Source organism: Emys orbicularis, chromosome 5, assembly GCF_028017835.1.
Source record: "Emys orbicularis isolate rEmyOrb1 chromosome 5, rEmyOrb1.hap1, whole genome shotgun sequence".
Lineage (NCBI taxonomy): Eukaryota > Metazoa > Chordata > Testudines > Emydidae > Emys > Emys orbicularis.
In genome coordinates this window covers 74442740-74454885 of record NC_088687.1, presented here as the reverse complement: position 1 = coordinate 74454885, position 12146 = coordinate 74442740, and the positions used below count along the sequence as shown (strand labels likewise).

Below are 12146 nucleotides of genomic sequence, written 5' to 3'. Positions count from 1 at the left end.
CCCCCAAACTACACCCATGTTAAAAAGTGTGAGGCATTGCCTCCTGCCCCCCCCCCTCACTCCCCCATTCCAGTCCTGGAGGCCTAAGTCCTAACACTGCCCCACAGCTAACAAGCTGCTCAGAGCTCTAGCTCACATCTAAGCCCTGGCAGGCTGGGTGTGTTGGGGGAGTGGTGGGGTAGAGGCAGGGCCGGCTCCAGGCACGAGCTTAACAAGCAGGTGCTTGGGGCGGCCAAGGGAGAGGGGCGGCACCTGCGGCAATTTGGGGGCGGCAGGTCCCTCGCTCCCTCTGGGAGCGAAAGACCTGCCGCTTAACTGCCGCCGCCGCCGATCACTGCTTTTTTTTTTTTTTTTCCAATTGCCCGGCCGCCGATCGCGATTGCGGCTTCTTTTTTTTTTGCTTGGGGCGGCAGAAATGCTGGAGCCGGCCCTGGGTAGAGGGGTGTTCCCCTCATCTATCTCCCTAATGGAGCCCAATCCAGAAGGTATTCTCAAAGCAACACGTATAGGATGGGTCCTTGCACAAAAGAAAGCCAGGGCAAATATGTGAGTGTACATTACCCAATAGCCCAGTGGTTAGTGCAATCAGCTGGGATACAAGAGACCTGTTTTCATATCCCCACTGTGCCTGAATTGGAGCAGAAACTTGCACCCAAGTCTCCCACATCCCAGGTGAGTGCCCTGACCACTTGGGTATTCTGAGGTGGGTCTCAATCTCTCCTGTTGGAGCTGCTCCAATTTGTTTAAATACATATTTATTGGAGCAGGGACTCAAATCTGATTCTCCCACATCCCAGTTATGTACCGTAACCACTGAGGAATAGGTTCTCTTTCTCTGTCTGAACCAACGAATATTTTTAATTATGTATACCAAACGGCACAGCTCCAACAGGAGGCAAGTGCACCCCAGAATACCAGAGCCTAGTGGGTTGGGCACTCACCTGGAATGTGGGCAATCCTGGTTTAAGTCCCTGCGATAAATCAGGCAGAGTGGAGATTTGAAAACAGGTCTCTCACATCTCATGTCCTATCCACTGGGCTACTGGCTATAATAAAGGAGGCCTCTCTGATGCTGTTCACAAGAAAAGGCTGATCTGGTTTTGGTAAGAAGATCAACTCATTCCAAAGTAAATGCCTGTAGAAGTTCTTCAGAGCCCATTGGAAAGAGTTTCTTGCAACATCAGAAATTCTAAGGACCAATCTATACCATCAAACATGGAAACAAAAAGATGGATATATTTAGGATACACTTTAAGGATGACACCAACACAACTTCCACATCAACTGATAATATGGATTTCACTCAGAAACAGAAGAAGAGGGACACCTAGAGAAAAATTACACAGAACAATAAAGAAAGAAGCTAAATCCATCAATGTGACACTCAGTAACCTGAACAGACCAGCCCAAGACCCAAATAAATGTTGGAACTGGTGGATGCCCTTCTGTACCTGAGGGCACAAGATGGTGAAGAAGACAACTCTTATCAACAAGAGCTCTTTGGCTCAGGGACCCTCTTTCTGTTATGCGTCTACAGTGCCTAGAACAATGGGGCCCTGAAGAAGGACTGAGTGCCCTACGTGCTACCACAGTACTACTGCTACTACTACAAAGGAGTAACAATGTTCACATCCTTCTCTGAGGCAAAAGGACTTCATAATATTGGCTAAAAATAATATCAGAAATGCAGGTACACTGGTCAACATTTTCAAAAATGACTAGTGATTTTAGGTGCCTCAATTTCTGAATATCCAGTTTAAGAAACATTAATGAGGACTGATTTGCAGAAGGTAGGTTCTCAGCACTTTCTGAAAATCAGGCCCCTTTTAGTCTCAAGCTGGACACCCAACACCACTAGTCACTTTAGGACACTGCATGCAATATCATCTTAGAGAAGACTGGATATTCTAGTGCTTGAGCATCAAGTTCAGGTGCCATTGCCCTCCTTTTCATTATTCAAAGGAACTTGTCAATCCTGTGTAATCCATGGTCTGAACGATAATCAGCAATAGTGGATAGGAGTGGCTTGATGTTACAACAGAAGGCAGGAAAAGTACTTCACCACAATATACTAATATCAATGTGGTTATATCTGCCTCTGTATTTCCTCTGCTGTTGGAACTTCTGTTTATTCTTGGGCAATGGGGTAGTGCAACAGGGTGGTCCACACCACTCAGCAGCACTTCCTTGTGGCTCATCTGGGGAATTAGCTTTGCTACCTTGTCTGATGCCCCTTCCTGCAGACACTCAGTCCATTCTTCCCCTCAGTTACTCCATGGCCTCTCATGTGCTGGGAGCAGCAGCGCTGTCCTCTTCATAGCTTAACCCCCTGGCTAAGTCACATTAAAGTTCTCCCTCCTTCCGGGTTATCACAAGCCCTTTGAGGCAAACTGTCCCAGGCAGTCTGCTCCCCACTGCCTGGTTTGTGCCACTCCACAGTGGCTGGTCGGGGACCATGGGCCCACCCTCTACACATGGTTCCAGTCCAGGAACCCTCAACCCAGAAGCTCTGGGCCCTTAACTGCTCCTTCTCTGGACGGCTTCCTACTCTGTTCTTGCACCTTCCTGATATTCCCCCTTGTATCATGGAGTGCAACTGCAGGTTTCCTCTCCCAGCTTGCCAACTTTCTCTCTTTATAGATCCTGCACTGTTCCTTCCCCCAGCTGGACTTTATCTGCAATTAAGCCCTAGCACTTTCTAAGTTTCCTCCAGGTACAGCCTAAGTCAACATTAATTGGCCTAAGTACCCCTTCAGGCCTTGCGTGGGGTGGACAAAACATCACAGGAAGGTATAACACATTTCATCTGCACAGGACATCTATTAATATTGTGTATAAAGTTGTGTATAAAACAAGAACATTTAGGGTTTGGACGTGAGTTAGAAAATTGACTTTTTCAGGAAAGATTAATTCATCCTAACTTACTTAAATCCACCTGAGCAAGGTGAAACAGGAAATTTCTAGTTCCATCTTTACAACTCTACCAATAGGTTGTAGATGCACACAGCCAGTGAAATGCAGTCTACTGTATATTAATATAGGTCAAATATCATTACATTTCATGACTCCTGAACCAGACCATTGTATCCCACAATAATAGAACTTTGTGCTCAAATTCTGAACTTGGCCAAGAACTTCAGGCTATAGAAACTGGAGAGAGTGATTTTCATGTACTGGGCACAACAAATCTTTGTTTTATTCCTAACAAGCAAAAAACTCAAGAGAACCTCCTAATCGTAGAGAGAGGGAAATGTGCTAACTTGCAATGCAGCATACAATCCAAACAACTTCTGCACTTTACAGATTTACAAGTAGCAACAAAGATACAGGTTTGAACCTCATAAATTCACTGCAGCAAGTCAGTTTGCCAAACAAGACAAGGGTTTGAATGGATGTATAAGACATAAAATGTGTCATTATTGTACTCACAGGGCTAGAACCATGAAGAATCTGCACATCCCAGTTTTAGAAAGGTGATTTTAGAATACCTAGAATTTGTTCCATATAACTTACTCAGGATTTTGCCTGCATACAGTATTAATGGGATCTCTTATCATTAGTTACAGCTCTTTCATAGAATATTTGAACATCGGTGCCCTGTTAATTACTTTTCAAAACTAAATATCAAATTTGAAAATGGAAACATAGCAGGTGTTCAAAGCAGCAAGTATTGTTTATGTACAACTGAAGTACAGACAAGTAGCTTGAAAAGTAAGTCCATCACAGAGAAGTCTAAGAGCTACTTCTATCACTCTGTCCAAGAGTCTTGCTAAAGGACATCCTGAATGTCTAACCTTTTTGCATCTCTCTTACAAAAACTAGAAACCTGCATTGTGTCTTGTAAAGGTGAGAACCATAAGTTTAAACACATAGTGCCTTATTTTCTCATTTAGACCATCCATACAAACCCATTAATACTAGCCTACTATTCCCAAAATAAGATGGGCTAAGCTTATAAGTTGCTGAGTACCCTCAGCCCTTAGCAGGCACATCCTTTCCATATTTTTTTACCCTCTGAAAAGGAGCAACACTACTTTGAAAGCATCAGTTTTGTGTATATATTGTGTAAATTAGTTTGCTTTCATGCTATCAGCAAGAATAAAGCACATTGCTTTGAATCAGTATACATATCACTATGTTCAACTCATATTTGTTGCTTCGAAGCATCAACTAGCAGAATGTTTTTAATACCTTAGTATCAGAAAAAAACTGCTATTATTCTCTCACCCTATTGTAACTATTCTCTTGCATACCGAATCTCTACTCAATAGGATTTTTAATATGTAATGATTTCAGAAGTCATAATAAATAACAGTACTACACAATTATCCTACAATAATTATGTATAATAAACCTTTTCAGTAATATTTAAGGCTGCTAAATACCTTGGGGTAGAAAGACCACACAGCTAAAAAAAAAAATCTTAATTAATCCAATGCTTAATTGAAGGATCCTCTGTCACCAGAGAGCTTCAGAATAAGTAAGGAAAAAAAGCCCCAGATACGTTACTCTCATGACATCAACACTGTAATATAGACTATGTTACCATTCCAAGTTCCTTGCAAAATCATCAGAAAAAGGCTCTTCATTATTCATTTTAATTATCAGAAAGCCTTATATTAACCATAATCAGAGAAAAAACATTTTAATTGTCTTTAGACAAATCTAGCTTAGTGCAAGAAACACTTAAAGCAAGTAATAACTTCTGCCTTCTAGCCTATGATCTTAGAAAGACTGAAAAAAAGAAAAAAAAAAGAAAATGGAGAATCTGTAATCATTTTATAAGCTCATTCCTTTTCTTACCCATACTTGTTACATAATTCTCTCTAATTGAAACTGACGTAGTTACAGTGGAGGAAGTACTTGATCTGGAAGAATTAGATATGGATAGTAATACAACTCTGTTTTCTAATTAAGGATTAAAAAAAGAAATGTTTGGAAGGGATATAAACCCTTATGCTTCTGGACATACGCCAACCTGTAAATGATGAGTGTCTGAAATAAATTTCCCTAGTAGGTTATTCTGTTACCACCTATTGTGGGAATCTGGCCCTAGCTACTGTTAGAGGCAGAAGAGCGGACTTCATAGACCCCTGGTCTTATCCACCATGTCAGTTCCTATGCTTCTAGTGAGGCTTTATTTGATTTCCTAAATACAAGTAGTATCAAAACACACCTATAGAATTTAAAAAGGCAGATGTTAGATCAGAAATGTTCTCCCATCCGAATGGGTCAGTGGAAATCCCACTATACTGATTCAAAGATCTGAATGCCAGGAGGGACCATTGTGATCATCTAGTCCGACTGCCCATGTAATATAGTCTATAAAGTTTCACCACTTCGTTTTTTAATATAATTTTTAGAAATATTTATCTTCTCACGTATCTGGAATTAACCGTCAGTCATTTACCTGGAAGAGGTTTTGAACTATGTTGTTCAAAATTTCAGTTCGTTGTAAGTGTTCTGAGAGTTTTCAAAATTCTTTTCAATTACTTCTCCCTCATTTTCCCTGGAAAAAAAAATGATTAGAGTCTAATTTAGGGTCAACCACATCAAACCGTGCCTCTAGTCCCTGAATTACAAGAATGATAGTTTCAAAAGAAACCTTAGCGGTAACGGCAGCAGTAGTCTTAGTGAATTCAGAAGCCTTGTTGGTGAGTTCAGTATTAACAGCCTGAGATGATGTAGATAATCTGAATATAAGAGAATGTCTCATTGACATTTTCTATGGGTCTTTACAGCAAATTCAACTGTAACCCCATTTCCCTCCATCTGCTTCCTTATGGAGAACTTTTAAATGTAATACTATGATGGGGAAATATATCCTCAGAATAGCATTGTATAAGTTAATAGAGGAGAAACATTTCTCTAAAGCCCAAGCTTGGCTGTGTTAGAGGTAGCTGCACAGTGTTGACAGTCAGAATAAGAGTAATAACAATAATAGTAATAAAAGGATTATAAGAAATAGGAACTTTACAAAATACCCCCAATCTTTCCTAACATGGTTTAAATACAACAGGAAAAAAGGGAGTGATATATCCCTGATAAAGTGGCAGAAAGAGCAACGGGGAGGGAAAATAAGTAACCCTTTCTCCCTGATGTTAGCTTCAAAGCTTAAGACAATCTTGGCATATTGAAGGGGCCTTCAGCATCTCTGTCAGTCTTAGAAGTACTTCTGACAATGTCATTTATTTATGAAGGGATCTTCCTCTTACTCCTGGGAAACACCAGAAGCTGAGGAGACGTTTCCCCCCCCCCATTCCTCCTCAGTGATACTACTGCTTGCAGAGTTGCAGGGGCTGAGAGAAGAGGGTCCCTCTGATTTCTAGTCAGCGCCAGTCTCTACTTAGCAGTTTGTAATCTTCTCTACAGCATCTTATTTCTCAACACTAGTGCAAGCTTTGGAAGTAGGCCTGCAATGGCAATTTTCCAGGAAGGTGAGGGCTATAACAGATTTGCACAGAGTTTACATACAAATTATTAAAATGAAATGTACACAGCTATGATACTTGATTGTACTTGTATCCTTCTTAATAGATAAATAGAAACTGCCTCTTGTTCAACTTCACCAGTAACAAAAACCTTCAGACCAGCTTTATTCTAATTTTCATTTATAAGTAGGGGATTGGGAAGCCCTGTTGCTTGAGTTCACCCAAATTTAGGTATGCCTTACAGAAGGAGCCAATTCACTTCCTTCAGTTTTCCTTTCCATTTGAACTTAAAAACTCAAAATGCAACTGTACAAACTCACATGAGTTTCTGATTAAACCAATTTTATCCACCTAGATGCCCCTACCTCCCAGAGAATTTATTTTCAGGATGGCCTAAGGCATGCATGCCTACTGCTCCCCACAAACTAGATAACTGCATGCACAGAAAGGTACAGTAGTCACTATTTAAAAATGTAAATAAACAGCAGTTGCCAGTAGCAGTATTGTCAACCCCAACTCTACAAAATAAATCAAGAGTCAGGCCCAAAATTCATGAGGTTGTGTTTTTTTTAAAAGACATTTTGGGTTATTTTTATTTGCATTCTGTTTTTTAAGCCTTTCAGCAGGTTAATATTCTGAAGTTTTTCTCCATGATGGCTAGAAACTTCCACCTTATTATAAATGAAACCTGGGATTCTCACATCAAAACAAGATTTCACGAGCTTTAAGAAAAAAATAAAATTGCAAAAGGTGGCAATATTGCAATAGTTACCAAACAGGAGAGCAGAGACGGGGAGACATCTGTGGGAACTGTGAGACAACAGTTGGCAATACTGTCTTTTGGATGGTTTCTACAGTAGATTAGCACACACTAACCTTAACTTCCATGCACCAGTGCCTGTTTGCAAAAAACAAACAAATAAAAAACAAACCAAAAATCATTACCCTCTATTTCCATATCTCTAGACAAAGGGAGACTAACATACACAGCAGTATAGGAATAGAATAGAAATATATTTTTGTGGGTGTAGTAGAGTCTTCCTTAGTGAAAAATTGCCCCTTTTGTCAGCTTGATCTATAATATTTATAAAGGTCATAAGAATAACCATACTGGGTCGATCTAGTCCAGTATTCTGTCTTCCAACAGTGACCAATGCCAGGTGCTTCAGAGAGAATGAACAGAACAGGTAATCATCAAGTGATCCATCCCATAATGTATAATCTACTATAAACACTTGTATTAGTGGTGCCTAGGTAGTATGGTGACTGATGCTCTATAAACATCAGAAAGTTTAATTTATTGTCCCAAGGACTGAAATACTTTGGTCTACTTAAAGTCATTGGGCTCCGAAGAGGGGTATGTGGATGAAATGTAATGACCTATGATACACAGGAGGTCAGATTAGATGATTTAATGGTTCCTTCTGGCTGTAATCTGTTAGATTTTAAATGAGCATTTAGAGAGATTAATATGGGAACAACACATTCTGAATCGGGCTTTGGGAACTGCTTGAAGAACAACAAATAAAGAATAATTACTAAAGATTAAGCTCTTAATATGTATTATGCATTTCCTTACTTTTCCCATATTCACCACATTGTTGTGTGACTGTTTCAACGAGAATGATACTTAATTGTTAATTGTTAGTACTGCAAGTTTTAATTAGAGATTTTCTGCCCACTAAGTCCAGTATAATCAGCACTCAAGCCAATAAAAGCTCAAAGGCTTGCTCAAGATCTGAGTACCTGATCTCTGACTCAAGATCTGTGGATAAGGATGGTTCTGATAACTGGTTTTACAACTGGTGCATGGAAGTTAAGGTTAGTGTGTGCTAATCTACTGCAGAAACCATCCAAAAGACAGTATTGCCAACTGTTGTCTCACAGTTGGTCTTACAAATTTACACTAATGGTAAGATTAACTGTAAAAATATGAACGTTCATAAGATGTTTGTTACAATAACCTATAAGAAATGTTGATGGAAAGTAGGTCAAGTTGTTTTTAATAATGAATGTTATAAACAGGTGCCAGAGAACCAGACAGAGAGACTAAATTAGGGCAAACAAAAAAGGCCATATGATTCAAGGACTATGCTGAAATCAAGTTTGGTAAAATCAGAAAATGTGGAGCTGGAAATTTATGAGCCAAAATTGGTGTGTTGAATAACTGGTGCACAAAATAATGAGGGGGTGGGCTATTCCATACATTACTCCCTTTATGGGTCCTTAAAGAACAGGCAGAAGAAAATTGGAAGTACAGACAAAGCTTTGATGATCATGGCTGACATACCATCTCCTGGGACTCAGCCTTTCTTTGTCCTAATCCTGAGGTTTTGGACTTAAACAGTACCAGCAACAATAGCTGCAGCTCATAACAACTCACTTAAAAAATACCCCAAAGGGTAGTTATTACTATCTTTAATACCATTAAGAGCTGGTCAAACAAGTGGCTTTTTCTTCTAAAACTCTCCAGCAAAAGGAAAGAACAAAATATGGTGTTAAAATAAAAGCCTGACTTAATACTTTACATTTCAAATGCTTTCCCTGTTTTCCTTTCTATTCTGTACCTTTAATAAAAGGTTAAAAGGATTTTTAATGGTGTTAGCCATGGTACTAAGTAGGCTAAGGTCTCTGTATACCAAATCCGGGAACTTGTTTAACACTGTTTAATGTTGGACAGTGACTGGGTTATATTAACACCCTTATCTCATATATTCCATTAAAATTAATAAAACAGACCTCAAATGACCTTATATGTAGAGCAACATTTCATATGTACTATATATGTATGCATATTTTTAATCTGTAATATCAGATTCAGTGATTTCACTTGGCTCTCACCTTAACAATACTTTAAAATCTATATCAGAATATAAGAATATAATTTGGGGTGGAGAAATGAGCTGTCCTTTCTCTTCCACAGCCACCTAAATTTTCTGGTCAAGCAAATAGCTCAGATGCCGGAGTTGTCCAGGAAGTAGAAACAGAACATAAATCCCAACTTGCATTCTAACTGAAAAAAGTTGGCAAGGCCATAAAAGGGGGTTATTTACAACAGTACTGACAAATATTATAGGTACATAAACTTCTACACCATGCGATGTAGTAAGTAAATCAAGCATATTAGTCTCTGGATTCTGAAGATGATGTTCTTCCACTAGGAGGATTTTTTCTTCTCAGAGGCTAAAGCAACACAGTTACCTAAGGTGACTGGACTTGATCGACAGTTTCATTATTTTGTTTACTTTTTATGGGTCAAATAAATGTGGGTAGACATGAGATCTTGACAGTCTCATTTGCATTAATTAATTCAATTATATTTTTGTATAATCAATGAATCCAAAGTAATACATTAATTAAATTAACTATGCAATTTAAACAAGGGTCATGTGGATTTAGACCTTTCAATACTTACATGATTTAATGTCACAATTGTACAACCCCCCTTCTGAAATTTTTGCAATAGGTTAGTTACCTGATCACTATACTATGATTCTTACCCTGTGGCAGATCATTGGGCTACAGAAGTCATTAGTTGCCTTTAAAGGGCCACCTCTTGTTCTAGATCTGAGACACAACCCAAACCATGGAGGCAGGTTTGATCCTCTCCTTCAAAATGTGATGGGGTTATGTAATTGGATGCTGCCCATGAGCACACTCCCTTGTGTCCCCCTCATGGTCCTTCAGGCACATTGCCCTCAGCATCCACTCCAGTTCTTTCCATTACCTAGCGCAAATTAATTCAAAGCAAATACCCCCTTCATGGGGTTTGGTTTATCATCTGTTTCTACAGCGTGTAACTTGCTTCTTTAGTTGCTCACGTTCATGCCCATGCTGGCTCCATATAAGACTCCTGGAAGGTTTTCTTGCCCCTGCTCAGGAGGCCTCAGCCCTCCTCCTATGGCTGGGTGCTACTTTAGGCAGTCACTCTGTCTTAAGACAGGAGTCCCCAGCTTGCTTTCTTTGACCTGGCTTGTCCTTCCAGCAGTCTCTCTCCTTACCACAGGAGTCTCCAGTTCTCTTCCTTGGAGTTGGAGTAGTAAATTAGGCCAGCTATATGACCTCAGACAGGTTGACCCCTTTTCCTCAATCAGTCTTCAAGCTCAAAAGGTTCAGGCAGACCTTCTGCTCTGAAGGAGGAGGCAGCATATATGCTAGTCCCCTTCCCCTAGCTCATCCAAATTGTATATGTAACTGTTAAAACCAGACCAAGAAAATATTTTCCTATTCATTTCATTAGCCTTGCAATATTCAGTCCAATGGCTTTTCTTATTCAACTGCACTCCCGCTGTAATCAAAATAGGATGGAGACATCTGCAAATTCCTATTTTATTTTCTTCATTCAACTAGTCTTTTTTAAAGTGTTGAGCCAATCTCAAAACATTATCATATATTGCACAGTCATTCATGTACTAAATAAATATGCATGTTTGACAGGGTAGCATCACAGTTGCAAATAGAGAATGTAATAGGTGAGCAAGCAGAAGCTTAAAAGCCTTGATGCCTGAAAAACTTAGTCTGCTTGGGGTTAGGGAAAAACAACAAAACAAAAACTCCTTTCTAAATTATAGTTGATCCAAACAGAAATATTACAAAAGCAGAGTCAAAAGTAGCAGCCCCCTGAAAGCTCCATCTCAGAGTGCCTGCAGAATTGGAAGAAGCAATTCATCGCTGCTCTGAATTGTTTTCCAAGGATTTGCTAAGCAGACAGGAATATGGAACCCTGGCAGGGAAACAAGAGGCTCAAGAGAGGCTCAGCAAAAGTCTAAAAATTGACAGCTGTGTGCACTATGTTAATATATAAAATAAAATTTTATCTGAGTTTCCAGCCAATGGAGAACAGATTCTGTAACAACCACAGGCAAGCATCATACCCATCTCTTCCAGCAACAAAGATGTTAAAGACAGATTACTCTCCTCATCCTACCGCTTTCTGCTTTTTGTTCTTTTCCACTATACACCTGTCAGAAAGATTGGATGATGCTGGAATATAGTGCAACTGAAATTTTTAGTATAATTATCCTAGTGTTACCATGCTAGAGTGGAAGTCTAGTAGTCCCATCTAGTCCCAAGTCTGGCACTGACTCTGTGTGACCCAGGACAACTGATTTATCATTTATAACATAAGGCTCGTGATACTTAAAAACACAGTGTGTTATAAGAGGCTTAGCTAAAGCGCTTTGAAAATCTTATAGCGCTAGCTCTTTGGGACAGCAACTGTCTCTTATAATGTGTTTGAACAGCCCCCTGCACAATGGAGCCTCAGTCTGACTGGAGCTTCTGAGTGCTACCATATTACAAATAAGTATAAATAAAATTAACATATATGCAAGCACAGATATTATATATCTTCAGTTTTCTTTGTGTACAAATATCTTTCCTATAATCCTTTTTTCTTGTACTCATTTTTTCAAAAGTAATCAAGTACATTTTTAAAAGTGATCTGACAATCTGCCTGAGCCCTGAGGAGTAAGTAAAATAACAACTTTGGTCTAGATTGTGATCACACTGAGTGGTACCTTATTCCACAAGTTGATTGCTTGACTTCAGTGGGACAATGTGTGATGCACGCTATTATTTAATGTGAGTAAGTATATTACAGTCTGGCCCTTAAACAAAAGGGAGAGAAAGGTAGATGAGGCACAAAACTTACAATGTACCAAATTCATCAGCAAGAGGTTGCAAGGACCTCACAATTCCCATGGACATCATGCC

General features: G+C 39.5%; 1 protein-coding gene across 1 annotated transcript in view; it reads right to left on the bottom strand.

Moving 5' to 3' along the window:
• The window catches only part of GALNTL6 (polypeptide N-acetylgalactosaminyltransferase like 6), a 976122-nt gene that overhangs the window by 704337 nt on the left and 259639 nt on the right, over positions 1–12146 (bottom strand). The gene's annotated exons all lie outside the window — the stretch shown is intronic.